The 18,611-nt window shown below is 41.9% G+C and overlaps 1 long non-coding RNA gene across 1 annotated transcript; it reads right to left on the bottom strand.

Moving 5' to 3' along the window:
* Nucleotides 1–9,122: 9,122 nt before the first annotated feature.
* On the bottom strand, nucleotides 9,123–15,988 carry LOC138793137 (uncharacterized). Its single transcript, XR_011363216.1, has 2 exons — nucleotides 14,742–15,988; nucleotides 9,123–14,686 (listed from the first exon to the last, which is right to left on the bottom strand). It is a non-coding gene; the product is annotated as an uncharacterized lncRNA (long non-coding RNA).
* Nucleotides 15,989–18,611: the final 2,623 nt, after the last annotated feature.

Raw genomic sequence — 18,611 nt, forward strand, 5'->3', positions numbered from 1 at the left:
GTTTTTTATTTTTTTTTTCAAATGACAATTTGGATTTGCTGCACTCCAAGTTACGCAAGTATGCATGAATACTAATATTTAAGAGTTTCTTGTTTGGGAAAAAAAACTAAATTTCATGGAGATTAGCAGCTTCTGTATAGTGATCCACTACTTCTCATGTTCACAATTAAAAATTAATAGGAGTGGTTCACAGATGGCGTTCCGTCTCTGCCAGGTTTAATGAGAAAGAACTCTTTTATCTAAGTGTTGAGACACGACATGTAAAGTAAAAAGCCACCACAGTCAGCAGCTTGATTTGAACAGCTCTGGTCATTGAACTGTTGTTTTTCCTTGTTTATTATTAAGGTAGGACTTTTAACCCCTTAACGACATCGGGCGTAAACTTACGCCCTGGCGCCATGGTACTTAGCGCATCAGGGCGTAAATTTACGCCCGATGTTTCCCCGATCACTGCGTGTTCACACACAGCGGTCGGGGAAGATGGCCTGCTATAAATCAAAGCAGGCCATCTTAGCTTCTCGGCTCGGGGGGTGGTTAACACCCCCCGTGCTTACGATCGCTGCTATAGGCTGATCAATTCAGATCAGCCAATAGCGGCGATCGGAACCTTTCCGGGTCATCGGTGACCCGATGACCCGGAAAAAAATGGCGGTCGGTGCTGTCCGAGGACGGCACCGACCGCCATTACTGTAAAAAGTAATGTTGATCGCCGTGCCACCGGCCCGATCGCCGTGAACGGCCGGCCGGCCGTTCACGGCGATCGGGCCGGTGGCACGGCGATCAGAGTCCCACAAAATAGTAAATACCTGCCCTGGACCCCTCAGCTAGGTAGCCGAGGGGTCCAGAGCAGGTATTTGTACATTACTCACCTGTCCCGGGCTCCTGATCGGCGTCTTCCGGGTTCGCGGCGTCCTCCGTCATTCCGTTCGGTCTTCGGGTCTTTCCGGCGGTCCTCGTCGTCTTCTTTCGGCTATTTTCGGCTCCAGCCTCGTCATTTTCCGGATTTTGCGCTCTGCTGCCCCCTAGCGGCTGATATATGTAATACACTTATCAGCAGCTACAGGGATATTCAGAATATAAAAAAAAAATATTTTTTTTTCCCAAATTTTTTTTTTTCTATTTTCCGCACCCTATCACCGCTGAGTGTTGATCAGCATCGCACGAAAGTGCGCTGCTAATCAGCAACTCCTCCTTTTTGGCGTAGGGTGTTTTTTTTCTATATTCTACTGCCACGGTCTGCTTATAAGTGCCGCACATTGCGGCATTTATCAGCAACTCCTTTGTTGGCGTAGGTTTTTTTTTTATACTTACTGTAAAAAAACACGTAAAAAACACTACATTACACCACACTACATTGAATAAAGTTTGACACTACACCACTACATACCCCATATACTAGTCCCCGTATAAAGATGGCCCCCAGGGTGTTTTCGGCGTCAGAGGGATACGTTATTATTGCCTCCGACACCAAAACAGCCAGTGAGGATGAATGGGGGGGTCCTTCTTTCCTCCATTCATCCTCATCATCCAGTGACGTGTCTGGGAGTAGCGTAGCGTACGCTGCCCCCCAGACACGTCTTTTCCGCCAGTACCGTCCCAATAAGAGATGACGGCATGGTGTGAAATTCTACAAACTCTGTGACAGTACCTCAGGGTACACTTACAGATTTCGGGTACGTGCAAACTGCGGAATGGCGAAGGATAACCCTTTGTGCATTCCGCAGCTGGCACCCACCGGCGGACTGATGCGGGCGCATGTCTCCACCCGTGTCATAGACTCCATTCTATGCACGGGCGGAATCCGTCGTCCATCCAAAGAATGAACACGTTGGACGGAGAGCGGAATCCGCCCGTGCATAGAATGGAGTCTACGACACGTGTGGAGACGTGCGCCTGCATCAGTCCGCCGGTGGGTGCCAGCTGTGGAATGCACGAAGGGTTATCTGTCGCGATTCCGCAGTGTGCACGTACCCTTAGAGTGTATGTAGGAAGGGACACCCGAATCCAGCCCCAGATGCCCCCTTCCCCCCCATCCTTGGAGTTAGTGGGGAGATCGTCCGGGAACTGATCTTCCCACTGCTGGATAAAGGTTACCACCACCTGTACGGGGATAACATTTATACCAGCACCCCCTCTTCCGGTCCCTCGCTGCCCGAGCTACTGTAGCTTGCGGCACGATCCGAACATATCAGAAGTAGTAATAGCGCCCTAATATTTAGTAGCCATGGAGCGGACCCAGCGCTTCTGGATATGAAGGACCCCGTATCGCACCAGGACAACATTTTCCAGGTGACGTCCCCCACACTGGAGAAAGGGAGACCCCAGAAGAAGTGCAGAGTGTGGGGTAACAGGGGGATCAGGAAGGACACCATTTTCCCGTGTGACACCTGTCCTGATCACCCCGGCCTCTGCATACTGGATCGCTCCAAGGCGCACCACACGTCACTGGGGTTCTACATTATCTAAATTCTGTCCCTTATTCCTATTTCAGGGGTCACGTTGATCCAGGGATTATTCTGATCGCCATTATGGAGTCGGGAAGGAATTTTTCCCCTGTGATGAGGCTACTGTCGTCTGCCTCACGAGGGGTTTTTGCCTTCCTCTGGATCAACACAGGTTGAGTTTGATGGACACCTGTCATTTCCAACCTTATAAACTAATAATTGGCCTAATACCCCCAAATAAATTAGAATTGTCCCTTTTCCCCAGCTAAATAGGTATGGCCGCCATTCCCATTAGAGGATGCCATGATGCAATTACAAAGCCTCTGTGCGGCCAGGACAGTAGAAACCCCCCACAAGTGACCCCATTCTGGAAACTACACCCCATAAGGAATCTAAGAAGGGGGGCAGCGGGGATATGGCCCCCTGGTGACGGCCACATTTGGGACGTGAAAATGAAAAAAATTGTATTTTTTATTTTCTCGGCACATGTTCTACGTAAGTGCCCGTCACCAGTGGGGTCCATATGCTCACTGCACCCCTTTTTAGATTCCTTATGGGGTGTAGTTTCCAGAATAGGGTCACTTGTCGGGGGTTTCTACTGTCCTGGCAGCACAGGAGCTTTGTAATTGCGACATGGCCTCCATCCTCCATTCCAGCCTCTAAATGGCGCTCTGTCCCTTTGGTGGCTTGCCCTGTGCCCATATGGCACATTATGCCCACATGTGGGGTATTTTCGTACTCAGGGGACACTACCCTACACGTTTTGTGTTCATTTTCTTTTTTAACCCCTTGTGGAAATGGAAAAAAATCAAGGCTAGACCAACATTTAGTGTAATTTTTGTAAAATTTTTACTCTAAATTATTAATCTTGTCATGTTTTTTCATTTTCACAAGGGGTTAAAAGATAAAAAAAAACATTTAATGTGTAGAGCAATTTCCCCTGAGTACGGAAATACCCCACATGTGGACATAAAGCGCCATGCGGGTGCAGGGTAAGCCTCCGAAGGGAAGAAGCGCCATTTGGTTTTTGAAGGCTGGATTTGGATGAAATGGATTTCGAGGGGCCATGTTGCATTCAAAAGGCCCCTGTGTTGCCAAGACAGTTGAAACCCCCCACAAGTGACCCCATTATGGAAACTGCACCCCTCAAGGAATGTAACAAGGGGTGTAGTGAGCATATGGACCCCACTGGTGACGGACACAAATGTGGAACAGTGTGGCGTGAAAATGAAATATTACATTTTTTACACTATAATGTTGGTTTAGCCTTGAATATATCATTTTCACAAGGGGTTAAAAGAGGAGAAAAAAAACAAAATGTGTAGCGCAATTTCCCCCGAGTCCGTAAATACCCCACATGTGGACATAAAGCGCCATGTGGGCGCAGGGCAAGCCTCCGAAGGGAAGGAGCGCCATTTCGTTTTTGAAGGCTGGATTTGGATGGAATGGATTTTGAGGGGCCATGTTGCATTCAAAAGGCCTCTGTGTTGCCAAGACAGTTGAAACCCCCCACAAGTGACCCCATTATAGAAACTACACCCCTCAAGGAATGTAACAAGGGGTGTAGTGAGCATATGGACCCCACTGGTGACGGGCACAAATGTGGAACAATGTGGCGTGAAAATGAAATATTACATTTTTTACACTATAATGTTGGTTTAGCCTTGAATTTATCATTTTCACAAGGGGTTAAAAGAGAAAAAAACACACAATATATGTAGAGCAATTTCCCCCGAGTCCGTAAATACCCCACATGTAGACATAAAGCGTCATGTGGGCGCAGGGCAAGCCTCCGAAGGGAAGGAGCGCCATTTGGATTTTGGAGGTTGGATTTGGCTAGAATGGATGATGAACGCCATGTCGCATTTACAGAGCCCTCGTGCTGCCAGGACAGTGGAAACCCCCCACAAGTGACCCCATTCTGGAAACTGCACCCCTCAAGGAATCTAACAAGGGGTGCAGTGAGGATATGAACCCCTTGATGACGGGCACATTTGTGCCATGAAAGTGAAAAAATGAAATTTTTCCCTTTCACGTCACATTGTTCCACATTTGTGCCCGTCACCAGTGGGGTCCATATGCTCACTGCACCCCTTGTTAGATTCCTTGAGGGGTGTAGTTTCCAGAATGGAATCACTTGTGGGGGGTTTCCAGTGTCTTGGCAGCACGAGGGCTCTGTAAATGCGACATGGCCCTTGAAATCCTTTTCAGTGAAATTCAGCTTCCAAAAGCCAATTGGCGCTCCTTCCCTTTGGAGGCTCGTCCTGCGCCCCCTTGGCACTTTATCGCCACATGTGGGGTATTTCTGTACTCGGGAGAAACTGCGCTACACATTTTTTGTCTTTTTTTGCCTCTTATCCCTTTAAGAAAATGAAAAATTGAAGGCTAGAACAACGTTTTAGTGTAAAAAATAAATTTTTCTTTTTTCACGCCATATTGTTCGGAAAATCTGTGAAGCACCTGTGGGGTCCAGATGCTCACCGCACCTCTTGTTACATTCCTTGAGGGGTGTAGTTTTCTAAATGGTGTCCCTTTAGGGGTGTTTTTTAGGTTTTGACACCCCAGAGCCTCTGCCAACCTGAAGTGGTACAGTCAAAAATGACCAAATATAACGGAGGCGTTGAAATTCACTAGGCGCTCCCTTATATCTGAGGCTTGTGGTTGCGTCAAATAGCGCAATAGGGTCACATATGGGGTATTTCTATAAACTGCAGAAACGGGGCAATAATTATTGGGGTGCATTTCTCTGGTAATAGGTTTATAATTATGAAAAATATTGGATTACAATAAAATCTCTGCACAGAAAATTAAAAATTTCAAATTCCTTACACACTTCGCTTTTATTTCTGTGACTCCCCTAAAGGGTTAAAACACTTTCTGGATGTGCTTTTGCAGAGTTTGGGGGGTGCAGTTTCTGAAATGGGGTGCTTTGTGGGGCTTTCTAACATACAGGCCCCTCAAATACACTTTAAACCTGAACAGGTCCCTAAAAATATCTGATTTTGAAATTTTACTGAAAATTTGGAAATTTGCTGCTAATGTTTTAAGCTTCCTATCGTCTAAAAAAAATGAAAGATAGTTTAATAAATGCCGCCAACATAAAGTAGACATGTTGCTAATGCTATTTAATATATAATTTATGTGGTATAACCACTTTCTGTATACGCAAAAAAGTTTCAAAGTTGGAAAAATGCATTTTTTCACATTTTTTCACATTATTTGGTTTTTTTTCATAAAGATTTGTTATGAGCATCGACTCCAATTTACCAGAAATGTAAAGTACAATATGTCACGAGAAAACAATCTCAGAATCAGCCGGATAGGTAAAAGCATCCCGAAGGTATTAATGACTAAAGTGACACTGGTCATATTCATAAAATTTGTCTCTGTCATTAAGGCCATTTCAGGCTCTGTCCTTAAGGGGTTAATTTTTCAAATATTTTTTCAAATATCTTATTCAACAGTCGGCCAATAATTATGTCTTGCGAAACATAGAAAACTTGTCTTCCTGAAGCCATAACTATTTTTTTTTGTTGCATTTTTATTTATTGTATTTTCTTTAAGGTACCATTTAATTTATTAGAATTTTTTGGGGCATTGATTTGGGGTTTTGTGCAGCTTCCAACTACAATCCTGTTTTGAAGTAGAGTGTAAGCTGCAATTAAAGGGGTTGTTCCCAATTTTTTTTTTCTTTCAAATCAACTGGTGCCAGACATTTGTAATTTACTTCTATTAAAAAAGCTGCCGTATGTCCTGCAGAATGTTGTGTATTCTCTTCAGTCTGACAGTTATCTCTGCTGTCACTTCTGTAATTATTATTACATCATGACAGTTACCACTCTGTTCACACAAAAGTCGCCCTCCTGTACGGACAATATTTAAGATCGCGGCGCATCAACAGCACAGATAAAGCCTTTGAAGAAAAGGCAAATGAACTCACCGAACGTCTGATACTAAGAGGGTATCCTAAAAAAGATTTGCTATATGCAAAAGAGAAAGCCTACAAAAACAAAGAAAAAAACTGTTATGAAAAAATTATAAGAGAACTAATAACAACGATAGTTACAAACCTAGATTTTTCTTTGTGTTCAAATACAGTCCTTTAGCAGATTCAATACGTAAAACAATCCAAAACAATTGGTATTTAGTTCAGAAAGATCCGTATTTTTCTAAAACAGCTTACAGCTTTTAAGCGTTGTAAAAATCTAAAAGACGTTCTTGTACATAGTCGGTTTCAAGAAAAAGAAAAAGTACAAATTGGTTAAAAACAGTGTCTCCCAAAGGTATGTTCAAGTGCGGTAACCGCAACTGGTGTGAACAGTGTCTGGTTACTAAGACGATCACACTAGGAGGAGTTACTCGCTCAATGACAGATTTCATTTGCTGCAAGACCAAAGGTCTAGTATATGCAATTAAACTGGAGAGTTTTATTAAATGAGAGCTTTAAATTGGCGCTTTTATGAACACGTTTACTCAGTGAGAAGTAAAAAGGGAGCTAAAAGGCTAATAGATCATATTAATGAAGTACATGAGGGTAATACAAGATGCCTACAATTTGTGGAGTTAGAAAGAGTGTACATAAACGCAGGACAAGATGTGAATAGGGTCCTATTACAGAACTTAATATGTTTATCTAATTATTTTTTGTGATGTCTATTTAAACATGTATATGTTGTTTTTAAATAGAAGTTGTTATGTCCACTCATGCACGTCACGGGAGAAGTAGTAGGCTTCAAAGCCTGGGACGTGCAGGAGGGGTGTAGTCTGAAGAAGCTTGTGCATGCGCGCGAAACAGCTGTAACTGCTTGCTGTGTGTGCCGTCCCCCCACATGCTCCTGCATGCTACATTTTAGCCTGTGTGTTTCATTAAATAAATAAAGTTGCATCGGACTGTGAGTGCCCCCTCCATTTTCTTCTTTTCTTGAACGGTTAATATTTACGACACTAGATAGAGGGATTTGAGCACCCATCACCAACTACTGGTTTACTTTCTGCACGCCAAGTCAATCCCCCTACAAACCTCCGTCTGCCGCAGAATAGGCAGTGCCGGCCTCTGTATCTACTGTTAGTATTTAAATGAAGTAAATTACAAATCTCCAGCACTTTCTGACATTTGAAAGAATTATTTTTTGTAAACTACAATCTTAACATCTGACACCTGTTGTGTATGGATTGGGGTCAGCTACTGAGCCTTCTTCATGCACTACCTGTAACATATAGGCAGTGACATTAGCTGCTATCCTCACCCGCTAAGCTATCCTCACCCACTATGAAGCAAGCTCCTCTCCCATGCTTATAATTGGTCTTTTCTCTGTTCAAAACAGAGACCAAACACAGGTAGTCCCAGTCTCTAGCGGCTCACACAAGGAAAGACCCCTCTTCATCATGCAGGTTGTATATCACCTGAGGGCAATTAGCTTAGGCTTATTATATTATTAACTTTTACTAATTATATTATATATCAGCTCTGTATCTTATCGGGAGACAATGCTCTTTGTTATGTAACAATTCAGTAAGTATAATGTCGCTGTGTGGTTACAGAGGTGTTCATGCTGTGTGACAGGAGAGCTGACCATACAATGCAACCACCCGCAGGATTCTCTGATAATGAATGTGAATGTGCAGCAGCTGTACATGTACAGTGATGGGAGACACCTAGTGGCCATAAGTATAACATTGATTTAAACATAAAAAAATCTAAAGAAAATAAAGAGAGTATATTGCAAAACTGCTTGCAATCCCAACCCCTGTTGATTTCTTTTAAAAAAAAAATTTCTTTAATTTATAAGCAATGATTTATGTTTTTTCTGCTGTCACCTCTGGTGGACTAAATGTATATGTGAGAGGTAGGTCCTAATCTCCTCACCACACAGGATCTCACAGAAGCTTCTAGAAACCTGTAGGAGAGGAACAAAGTCCACCCCCTCTACATATGGTGCAGGAACCAGACAGCACTAAGACGGCTGTGCAGACAGTTAGGGCCGTATTACATGGCCAGATCAGTAATGTAAATGAAAGCTGATCTGCTAGATCAACGCTCATTAACTAAACCTATTATGCGGCTCGACTTTTGCGCAGCAAGGGCTGTATGTATAATATATATATATATATATATATATAGAGAGAGAGAGAGAGAGAGAGAGATAGTGGTCCAAAAGTAGGTGGACAGTATGTGTCATAGGGTTATAAAGGGGAAGATTTAACAAACATGGTGTAAAGTGAAACTGGCTCAGTTGCCCCTAGCAACCAATCAGATTCCACCTTTTATTCCTCCCAGACTCTTTAAAAAATGAAAGGTGGAATCTGATTGGTTGTTAGGGGCAACTGAGCCAGTTTCACTTTACACCATGTTTGATAAATCTCCCCCCATTCATAACCCTATTACACATACTGTCCACCTACTTTTGGACCACTATATATATATATATATATATATATATAAATAATATATATATATATATATATATATATATATATATATATATATATATAGTTAGCTATGTCAGTGCAGGCCTTGCCTTTAGTGTTGTTAAGGTTAAATTTATATGTTGACCTCTCTCTATGGAGAGAAGCCAAAAACCCAGGTAAAGGATGGTTTTTTAATTATATCTAGAGTTGGAATCCTGCAGTATTACCAGCTCGTTACTTATACGTCATGGACACAGATAAGACAATGTATCATGATTATAAGCCTGGAGAAAATGGCCCAAGTTTTATTATGGTAATCACATTTTATAGACAGATAAAATATAGGGTGGTAACAAATGCTAATAAGGCATAGATGAGGCGGTGCTAGTGATTTAGATATTCAGTCATGCGCAATGGCATCTATATTAGTATTCATTATTATTATTCAAAAAGGTTAGAACAATACATTCTGTGCAATGATACTTTCACATTATTCCCACTGTAACAGACAGGCAACTTTCCTCTGAGAACGGCCTTGGACGCTGATAAACATGTCTCTGAGGGAAATAGTTCTTGAGACAAAACATTCTTTCTAGTGTCCATATCAGAAGTTTTCCAAGGTAAGAAATGGTCCAACTATAAGTTAACCCTATCAGGGACTCTCTAATGTGCTGGAGCTTCTGAGCAAGAGGCCTATATATATGTGTATTCATATAGGTACGGTGCAGGTAGGTAAAATCGCATCGCTGGCCTTATCATTCCCCCATTTGACATCCGTGGAGCATGGATATGGTTCATCACTGGTGGTTGGGTCGTAGCCGGAGGTTTTAAGGACTCCACCCTCAGTCGCAGGTTGATCAAGGGACCACAGGTGAAAACATCCTCCAAGTACTAGTACAGCATCCAACCTCCAGAAATGTCCAGGCGGCACAGATTCAAGAGAACCGATAAGAGAAAGAAAGCATAGTAACGTTAGTCTCTTATATGAGGGTGAAGCTTCTTCCTGTTTGTCGAGGTTTTATACGAGAGAAAATACACATGAACACTTTTACTGAAAAACAGATCAGTATTATGCATAAGACCACTTGGAAGAGACCCTGAAGGACTCCCATTAGTTTATGGGCATCACCATAGGATAGACAAAAATAGTACCATACGTTTTATTGAAAGTTATAGATGGCGGAACAAACTTACAGCAGATGTGGTAGTAAGATCTGCAATAACCGAAAGAAAATACTAAACAATGGGCGAGTCTGTATAGTATACATCAATATACAGCTTAGTTACAACAAAACAAATAAAAGCTTATTATCAATACCCAAACTAATATATGTATATGACAAATACCTCTCCGGATTTTATCAAAATAACCAAACCTTATTGTCTCATCACTCCTGTCCCTAAGATTTGTCCCTAATCTTGACTACAGATGTAGCCCCCTTCTCTAGGTCCCTTTACCGTAGGACTGCTTTAAAGGTAAGACAATCCTCCGTCCCGAACCTAACTAGTCTCCTGTCACTCCTACGTCTCCCTGTGACACTGAGTGATCAGACAATAAGTTCTTCACTGTATATAACAGATGTGACTCTATCACAAGGACTCTACCACTTTGGTATCATGTGGGTATTGGAAAGTCACAAAAACTAACTTTAAAAAGTTTCTGAAAATAAAAAGTTTAGATGTGAACAAATCTTATCTCATGGCAAAAGCAAAAATAAAAAGTTGATTGACACATAAACCAAAAACAGCATAACAGGTGAATGCAATAAAATCTCCACAATGTGACCTACTATGTAACCTCTAGATTCACTTATAATAACCAATTAGTGAATTCACAATCTTCAGTACCGGATTCTAAAAATTTCCACTTCTTTTTAGTCTTTTTACTTCATTTTGTACCTAGAAAACGTCTTTATGATTAGATCCCACAGGTCTAATGACTGATCGCATGGTCACATCTCTTCCTGTACATAATCATATAGTATAATACATACACCAATAATATGAAGTGACTGGGCGCTTATTACCGATATAATATTTGGATCCTACTGAATTGTCTCTTGTCTGACTGAGATCATCATATATTACACATAAGATAACCACCATAGAAATAAAGCAAAGTGTAAACGATACATCACCTAAGGTTTCAAAGCCTTTTTATGAGAATAATATATCATATGATCCTTTTTGTAATAGTAGCATTGGTATGGATCCTTTATCCTTAAACCCATCTTTTGACTGACAGGCCTCTTTACAGACACTTGGACTCTTGGCCTCAGTTATATCGCTTCTTTTAAGGCCACTAGTATCACCTCAGACATTGGCTTTGTCATCTCCCATAGTTTTGGCTTGACCTGTAAAGAAGACACCAGTACAGACAAGGACATACCTATATAGGCCACCTGTGGCAGCTGGATGACGTCCACTTACATTCCCTGAAACAGGCAGGAAGATGACAGACTATGCAGACAGGCACTTTACGGTGTTACTTACAGTAGGTTATGACAGGTGTAGATAATACAGCCCTACACAACCCTCTCCTATATTTGTTGTCCCCTGGGCCGCCCAATGTGAGGATACTACACCACATTACACATGGCTTCCTTCTGCTGGTTTTGTCAGATAACTTACAGTGGGATACAAGGCAGGCGGCAAACACAGTTACTTACTGTCTGACTGCCATCTTTACCCAGTACCTCTTCTCCATCCGCTGGTCTCACAGCTTGTTGCTGATTGTCTCTGGAAAAGACTTAAAAACAAACAGATCCACATCTCCTCCTCCACCTGTACACTATGTACGGTTACCTCAGGAAGAGACTGGAAACATCTCCCCATTCCCTTGTACGCTTTGTACGCTGTTACCTTGGGAAGAGCACAGAAACCACCGCATCACCAGCTTCATCCATCATCCATCACCCTTTTTGGCATCAGGGTTTGTCTGCGTGAACGTTGCGTCAGCCGCTCTATGGCAGCTTTTTGGTAAGCCCAGGGACCAAACAAATCTCTAATTTGCCAATTAACCCATAATGGTGGGCTTCATATAGACATCTGCACAGTTACCTTCAACCATCCTACATGTCTCAGTGATTGTCCTCACCTCCAGCTTATAGCAGGAGCGGTTTCTGCAGTGGAACGTCACTCTGCATGGCGGTCACCATATATCCTTGCGTCTTGTGTCATCCATCTTTGAAAAGTCTGAGATAATCTACAATGAAAACTTTTAAACTTTCATTAATATTTGGGCTTTCAATTACATTTTCATCTTTCACAATTTAAAATATCAAACACAATAAGTAACAAAAACATCCTTATTCAAAAATAAAAAATTTGTACGGTGTTTAAAAAAATTTAAAACATCAAAATTGGCTACTCCATCAAAATGGGCTGCTCCCATTTCCATTCACCTCTATCCCCTCCCCCATTTGAATCTACATCAATAGGCAACAGAGATGCTGGATTCAATGCACTTAGCACAAAATATATATATATTGGGGGGGCATAAGGCGTGCAGACTGGAGCCATGGACATGGGTTTGGTTTTTACTAGGGATAAAAGTACATATATTCATGAGCTAAGTTTGCTATAATCATCACAAAACTGTTAACCCTAAAAATAAAAACATTAAAAAAATAATTAAACATTGTACACTCGTCCCATATTAACCTTCTTTTGATAAAAAAAAATTAAATAAATCCACTGAAATGAATATTCCTTCAATACGCTGCTCTTATCAGTAAGCAGAACGCTCTGAGCTTCACTTCTAACCTTGAGCAGTGAGCAGTAAAATCATAGATACAAGAGTTAAAATTTCTTGGAAGTTTTTTTTTTTTTTTTTTCTTTTTTTTTCTAACATCCTTGAAGTTACAGAAGATATCAGCGCTGTGCTCTTATGCACCAGACTGTAACCTTGGACAGTGGCACACATACTTATAACTTAGTAGGAAAAAAAAACCAATTTGCGTAGAACTTATTAGGATAGATGTGTACACATATATACACATATATATATATAAAGACTTGTTAAATAAAGTTACATAGAAATATATATATTTTACTGTAGTAAACTACTTCTTCTTTGAAATATCATACGTTGGGGACACACACTTAAAGAAAATCTGCTTACAATATATATTGGGATACATATATATACCTACAACATACTTTTTAAATACAAATGTGTAAGTTACAGTAATAAGTTACTACAGGCTCCTTATACCATTGGGTTCTTAATAAGTGCACAAAATTCTGCGTTTGATCTTTACCAATTATCACTTTTCTCTTGACATTCCTAATAAAACGTGCTTTTTCTCTCTGACTCCTCCTACTGACACTCCCGTATAACAATCTTATACACTAATAGGTCTAATAGACCCAGCTCCTTCAAACAGTCTCATTGCTTTTCCCTCCAACAAACCTTTGTCTAACTTTCTTCACCATCAGGTAATAATATTCATTAATAAATGTGCAAAACAGTTGTTAGACTCTATCGGAGAGTCCTGTGCCCGCCCCCTCAGTGACACTAAGCAGTATGGGCGGAGGACAGAAATGCCAGGAGTTAAAATGGCCACCGGACTAGATAACCGGATATAAGGGTGTTGGCTTAGGGCATGGTTTTGAGACGTCACAATTATAATACAGACGTGGATGATATGTGGGAGTGGTTGGCTTTCCGTCGCCATCTTTGAGGGCTGATTACAGAAAAGTGGCGTACACAAATAAGCAAATGTTCCACGGTCGGGACAACAGAAAATGATCAACATTTTTTTAACACGTAACATACTTCTAAAGCGGAACACCAGCTTAGTAAGACTGGCTGAAATACAGTATAATGTAGGAGCGTACATTACATTACACTAACAGCTCTGATTCTTTTTCCCTAAAGCTGCTTGCATGTGATCTGCAGCCCTCAGAGCTGGTTGATGGCCTTGTACAAAACATAACAAATAACACACATTATGTACTTTGTATGCTGCTTCACTACGCAGCATTAATTAACCTCTTTTCAGCTCTCTCAGTACTGTATCTAGCAATGAGCTGGACTGTTCTCCATGTCTGAGTACGTGGCTTTGTACTCAGACACTTACATGGCAATATACACTATTTGAGGTTAGGCTTTTCGCAGGATCTGGGGTTTGTATACAGATATAAACTGGGTACAATGATGTAACATAATGATGTGGCTTGGGTCGGCCACACACACTACAATATTCTGTCTTATCTAGATATTGTTGGTCACCGGCACATGACATGTCCACCCAGCTGGACCTGTGCTTCCCACCCATTATCCTGAATGTTTTCCTTCTGTCTGACCCTCTGGCTCTCATCTATCTACTCCACACCCTCCCCTCTTAGAACTCTAATCCTTGATTCCCCCTTAGGGATAGTACTTCGATCAACCCCTAAGATTCCTGGAAATTCCAAGGACCCATTTGCCCTGCATGTTACATGTAGGTCTGGTTACCTACCCACAAGGCAAAAATAAGTGTGCACAGGAGTGTAAGGGGTTTCCCAGGTGTTGGTCAGAGAGCCAGAGGTTGGTGGGGCTAAGGCATGTATCTGCCTTCATATCAAGCCTCCTAAAGATCTGTTCTAGATCTTGCACTGCATCTTTACATGCCCATCGCTATCTTCCTTAGCTTCACATCAGCTTCACATAAACTTCTTGTGGAGACTGGTGATCCCTTTTTTTTTTAGAGAATAACTGTCTCATCCTTGCTCAGCTAATCCCTAGGTAGCGTATTGGGGAACGAAACCTAAACCTTAGGTTTTAACAAGCACAGCCGCTATAGGCCCAGCCGTCACAGTGACACACTATGGCGACGCACTACAGCAACCTTGCTATAGGCCCAGCCGTCACAGTGACACACTATGGCGACGCACTACAGCAACCTACTGTCCCTCGTTGCTAATTCCTCCTAGGGGGCAAGGGGGTAAGTCACAGATCTTCTGACCTGCTCTCTACCACAGTACAAGCACAAATAATGGGATCAATACGAGTATTGTTCCCGCTGCTCGAGACAGATATCACTTATCAGGAACCCGTTCACTCCAAAAGTTATGTGCCTGCTGTCTGTGACCTCGCAGCTGTTCTCGATGCCATGCTGTATTACAAGGGTTAAGAATTAATCACAGCCTCCCCGTAAGGACGCAGAAGTGATCATGTTCGGCAATCCCTTTCCTTAATTCAGCATAAATACAGCAACAGCTTATCTCAATCACACAACAGTTTGCGACGGCACTGCAGCACTTTAACCTTGTCCTATCCTGGGTTACAGAGTTCTTTGTCTAACAAATAGACTCAGCTTTACAAACATATATAGAGAACACAGGTGTGACGGGAATCTGATTAGATCCGTTCCCCTGAGGCGCAGATAGTACGTAAGAAAGGAAAGTCTTTCTTACCTGGCCAGTTATATCTGCGCGTCCGATGACGGATAAATCACCGCATCCCGTCTGTCTGCGTTCTGGTTGCAAGAGGCTGAGTCCCGGTTCGGACGCCAAATGTTAAGGTTAAATTTATATGTTGACCTCTCTCTATGGAGAGAAGCCAAAAACCCAGGTAAAGGATGGTTTTTTAATTATATCTAGAGTTGGAATCCTGCAGTATTACCAGCTCGTTACTTATACGTCATGGACACAGATAAGACAATGTATCATGATTATAAGCCTGGAGAAAATGGCCCAAGTTTTATTATGGTAATCACATTTTATAGACAGATAAAATATAGGGTGGTAACAAATGCTAATAAGGCATAGATGAGGCGGTGCTAGTGATTTAGATATTCAGTCATGCGCAATGGCATCTATATTAGTATTCATTATTATTATTCAAAAAGGTTAGAACAATACATTCTGTGCAATGATACTTTCACATTATTCCCACTGTAACAGACAGGCAACTTTCCTCTGAGAACGGCCTTGGACGCTGATAAACATGTCTCTGAGGGAAATAGTTCTTGAGACAAAACATTCTTTCTAGTGTCCATATCAGAAGTTTTCCAAGGTAAGAAATGGTCCAACTATAAGTTAACCCTATCAGGGACTCTCTAATGTGCTGGAGCTTCTGAGCAAGAGGCCTATATATATGTGTATTCATATAGGTACGGTGCAGGTAGGTAAAATCGCATCGCTGGCCTTATCAGTGTACAATAACAAAGTTCATACTTACCAAACGGCCTGTCACTTCAGAAACCAGGCCTGAAGCTCTAACAGCAGCTGTGGGACTGGACAGAAGCCAGAAAGATCCCGGGGAGCAGGCAGAAGCACAGGGGAGAGCGCAAAGGTATGTATGACATTCATCAGCCATAATACATAGTGATACGTGTGACTTTGTATCCCTACGCTATAATACATAGTGATACACAGCCGTCTGCCAATGATTTAGGTCAGGACTAGAGATGAGCGAACCTCGAGCACTTTCGGCATTTGATTAGCGGTGGCTGCTGAAGTTGGATAAAGCCCTAAGGCTATCTGGAAAACATGGATATAGTCATTGGCTGTATCCATGTTTTCCAGACAACCTTAGAGCTTTATCCAAGTTCAGCAGCCGCCACTAATCAAATGCCGATCGTTCGGGTTCGGATGGACTCGACCCGAACCCGGTTCGCTCATCTCTAGTCAGGACCAAAAGACATGATCAGCTGATGATCGTTGTCTTTATTACACAGAGCGATAATCTGCCAAATCGGCAAAATTTGGCAGATTATGGCTCTGGGTAATAGGGCCCTTAGTTAGGTCTAACCCTACTAGAGCATAAGTAAAGTTAGTTTATTCAGCCTGGTTCTATTTCCTTCTCTGCACTCAATCAGGAAATAAGTTGAATTTGTGACCACCTTTAAGAAACAGAGGGTAGAATAGAATCATCCCTGTGGCCGCCATTTAGGAATCTTGTCTTGGTGGACCAGCATCTCAGATATCCTGCCTGGGTAAATCCTCACGGTATCATGTGAAGTACTAGACTCCGGCCCAGTATTACCGAGTGGGGCTGGCAGAGACACAGACACTGGCTGGAACTCAAGGATTTTCAATGTAGTAACAAATCCAGATGAGAAATACCAGCAGCAATTCTTCCAAGCAGGGAGACACAAGAACAGTTGCAAACAGACTAAATTTATATAGGGCATCTATTTTTAGAGTCTGGATAACTCCAGTTATTATGGAGAATCACAAATTGAGTATTTTCTGTCTCGAATATATTTTTCAGGGGGACGATCTTGGGAAATACACAATATTTTGCCTAAACAAAACTACTGCTATAAATGTGATATTAAAGGGGAACTCCAGAAAGGGAAAATAATTTTCTAATAAAAAGTACATTAAACGTTATATAGATGTCTCTATATAATGTATTACTGTTTCTACAGCAGTGGTGGTTAATTGACATCCAGGAAGTGAAGAAAACTAATCTCGGAGCAATCCACTCTGTCTCCTGCTCCCTTTGCTGGCCACGCCTCAGGAGACGAAGATCATGTGACCTCCATCTCACTTTTAGTTTGTTTGGAGGGTCGGGAGGGGGCAGGTTATGGGGGTGGGAGAAATAGGATTGAGTGTGCACTGCAAAAACTACCAGTAAATGTAGTCTGATAGCAGTGCAGGGGAAGAGGAACAGCAAGAGGCATGGATTAGGAAGGAAATTGCATCAGAGGAGCAGGACGACTGGACAACCACATGAAGAGTATCGGGGGGACATTTAGTCCTCTAATAGTCCCACCATGGGAAAATTCAGTGTGTTATGGCAGCATAGGTAATACAAATACAAAAAGCTCCAAGGTCAAGGCATTACAGGGGCAGTAGGTACAAGGTAAAAACAGGGCCGTCTTAACAAAACGATGGGCCCCTGGGCATATCTGTGAACTGGGCCCCCCGACCCAAGATCAAGTCCCCGCATCCCTCCTACCCCCAACCTTGTGCTGTGCAGCCCCATGTGGGTGTATATTGTACTGTATAGTTCTGTATGGGCGTATATTGTTCTGTTTGGGTGTATATTGTACTGTATGGTTCTGTATGGGTGTGTATTGTACTGTATGGTTCTGTATGGGTGTATATTGTACTGTATGGTTCTGTATGGATGTATACTGTTCTGTATGGCTCTGTATGGGTGTATATTGTACTGTATGGCTCTGTATGGGTGTACTGTATATTGTACTGTATGGGTGTGTATTGTACTGTATGACTCTGTATGGGTGTATATTGTACTGTATGGTTCTGTATGGATGTATATTGTACTGTATGGTTCTGTATGGGTGTACTGTATATTGTACTGTATGGTTCTGTATGGGTGTGTATTGTACTGTATGGTTCTGTATGGGTGTATATTGTACTGTATGGGTGTATATTGTACTGTATGGTTCTGTATGGGTGTATATTGTACTGTATGGGTGTATATTGTACTGTATGGTTCTGTATGGGTGTATATTGTACTGTATGGTTCTGTATGGGTGTACTGTATACTGTTCTGTATGGGTGTATATTGTACTGTATGGCTCTGTATGGGTGTACTGTATATTGTACTGTATGGGTGTGTATTGTACTGATTGTACTGTATGATTCTGTATGGGTGTATATTGTACTGTATGGATGTATATTGTACTGTATGGCTCTGTATGGGTGTATATTGTACTGTATGGTTCTGTATGGGTGTACTGTATATTGTACTGTATGGTTCTGTATGGGTGTGTATTGTACTGTATGGTTCTGTATGGGTGTATATTGTACTGTATGGGTGTATATTGTACTGTATGGTTCTGTATAGGTGTATAT

This window comes from Dendropsophus ebraccatus, chromosome 5, assembly GCF_027789765.1.
Source record: "Dendropsophus ebraccatus isolate aDenEbr1 chromosome 5, aDenEbr1.pat, whole genome shotgun sequence".
NCBI classification, from domain to species: domain Eukaryota; kingdom Metazoa; phylum Chordata; class Amphibia; order Anura; family Hylidae; genus Dendropsophus; species Dendropsophus ebraccatus.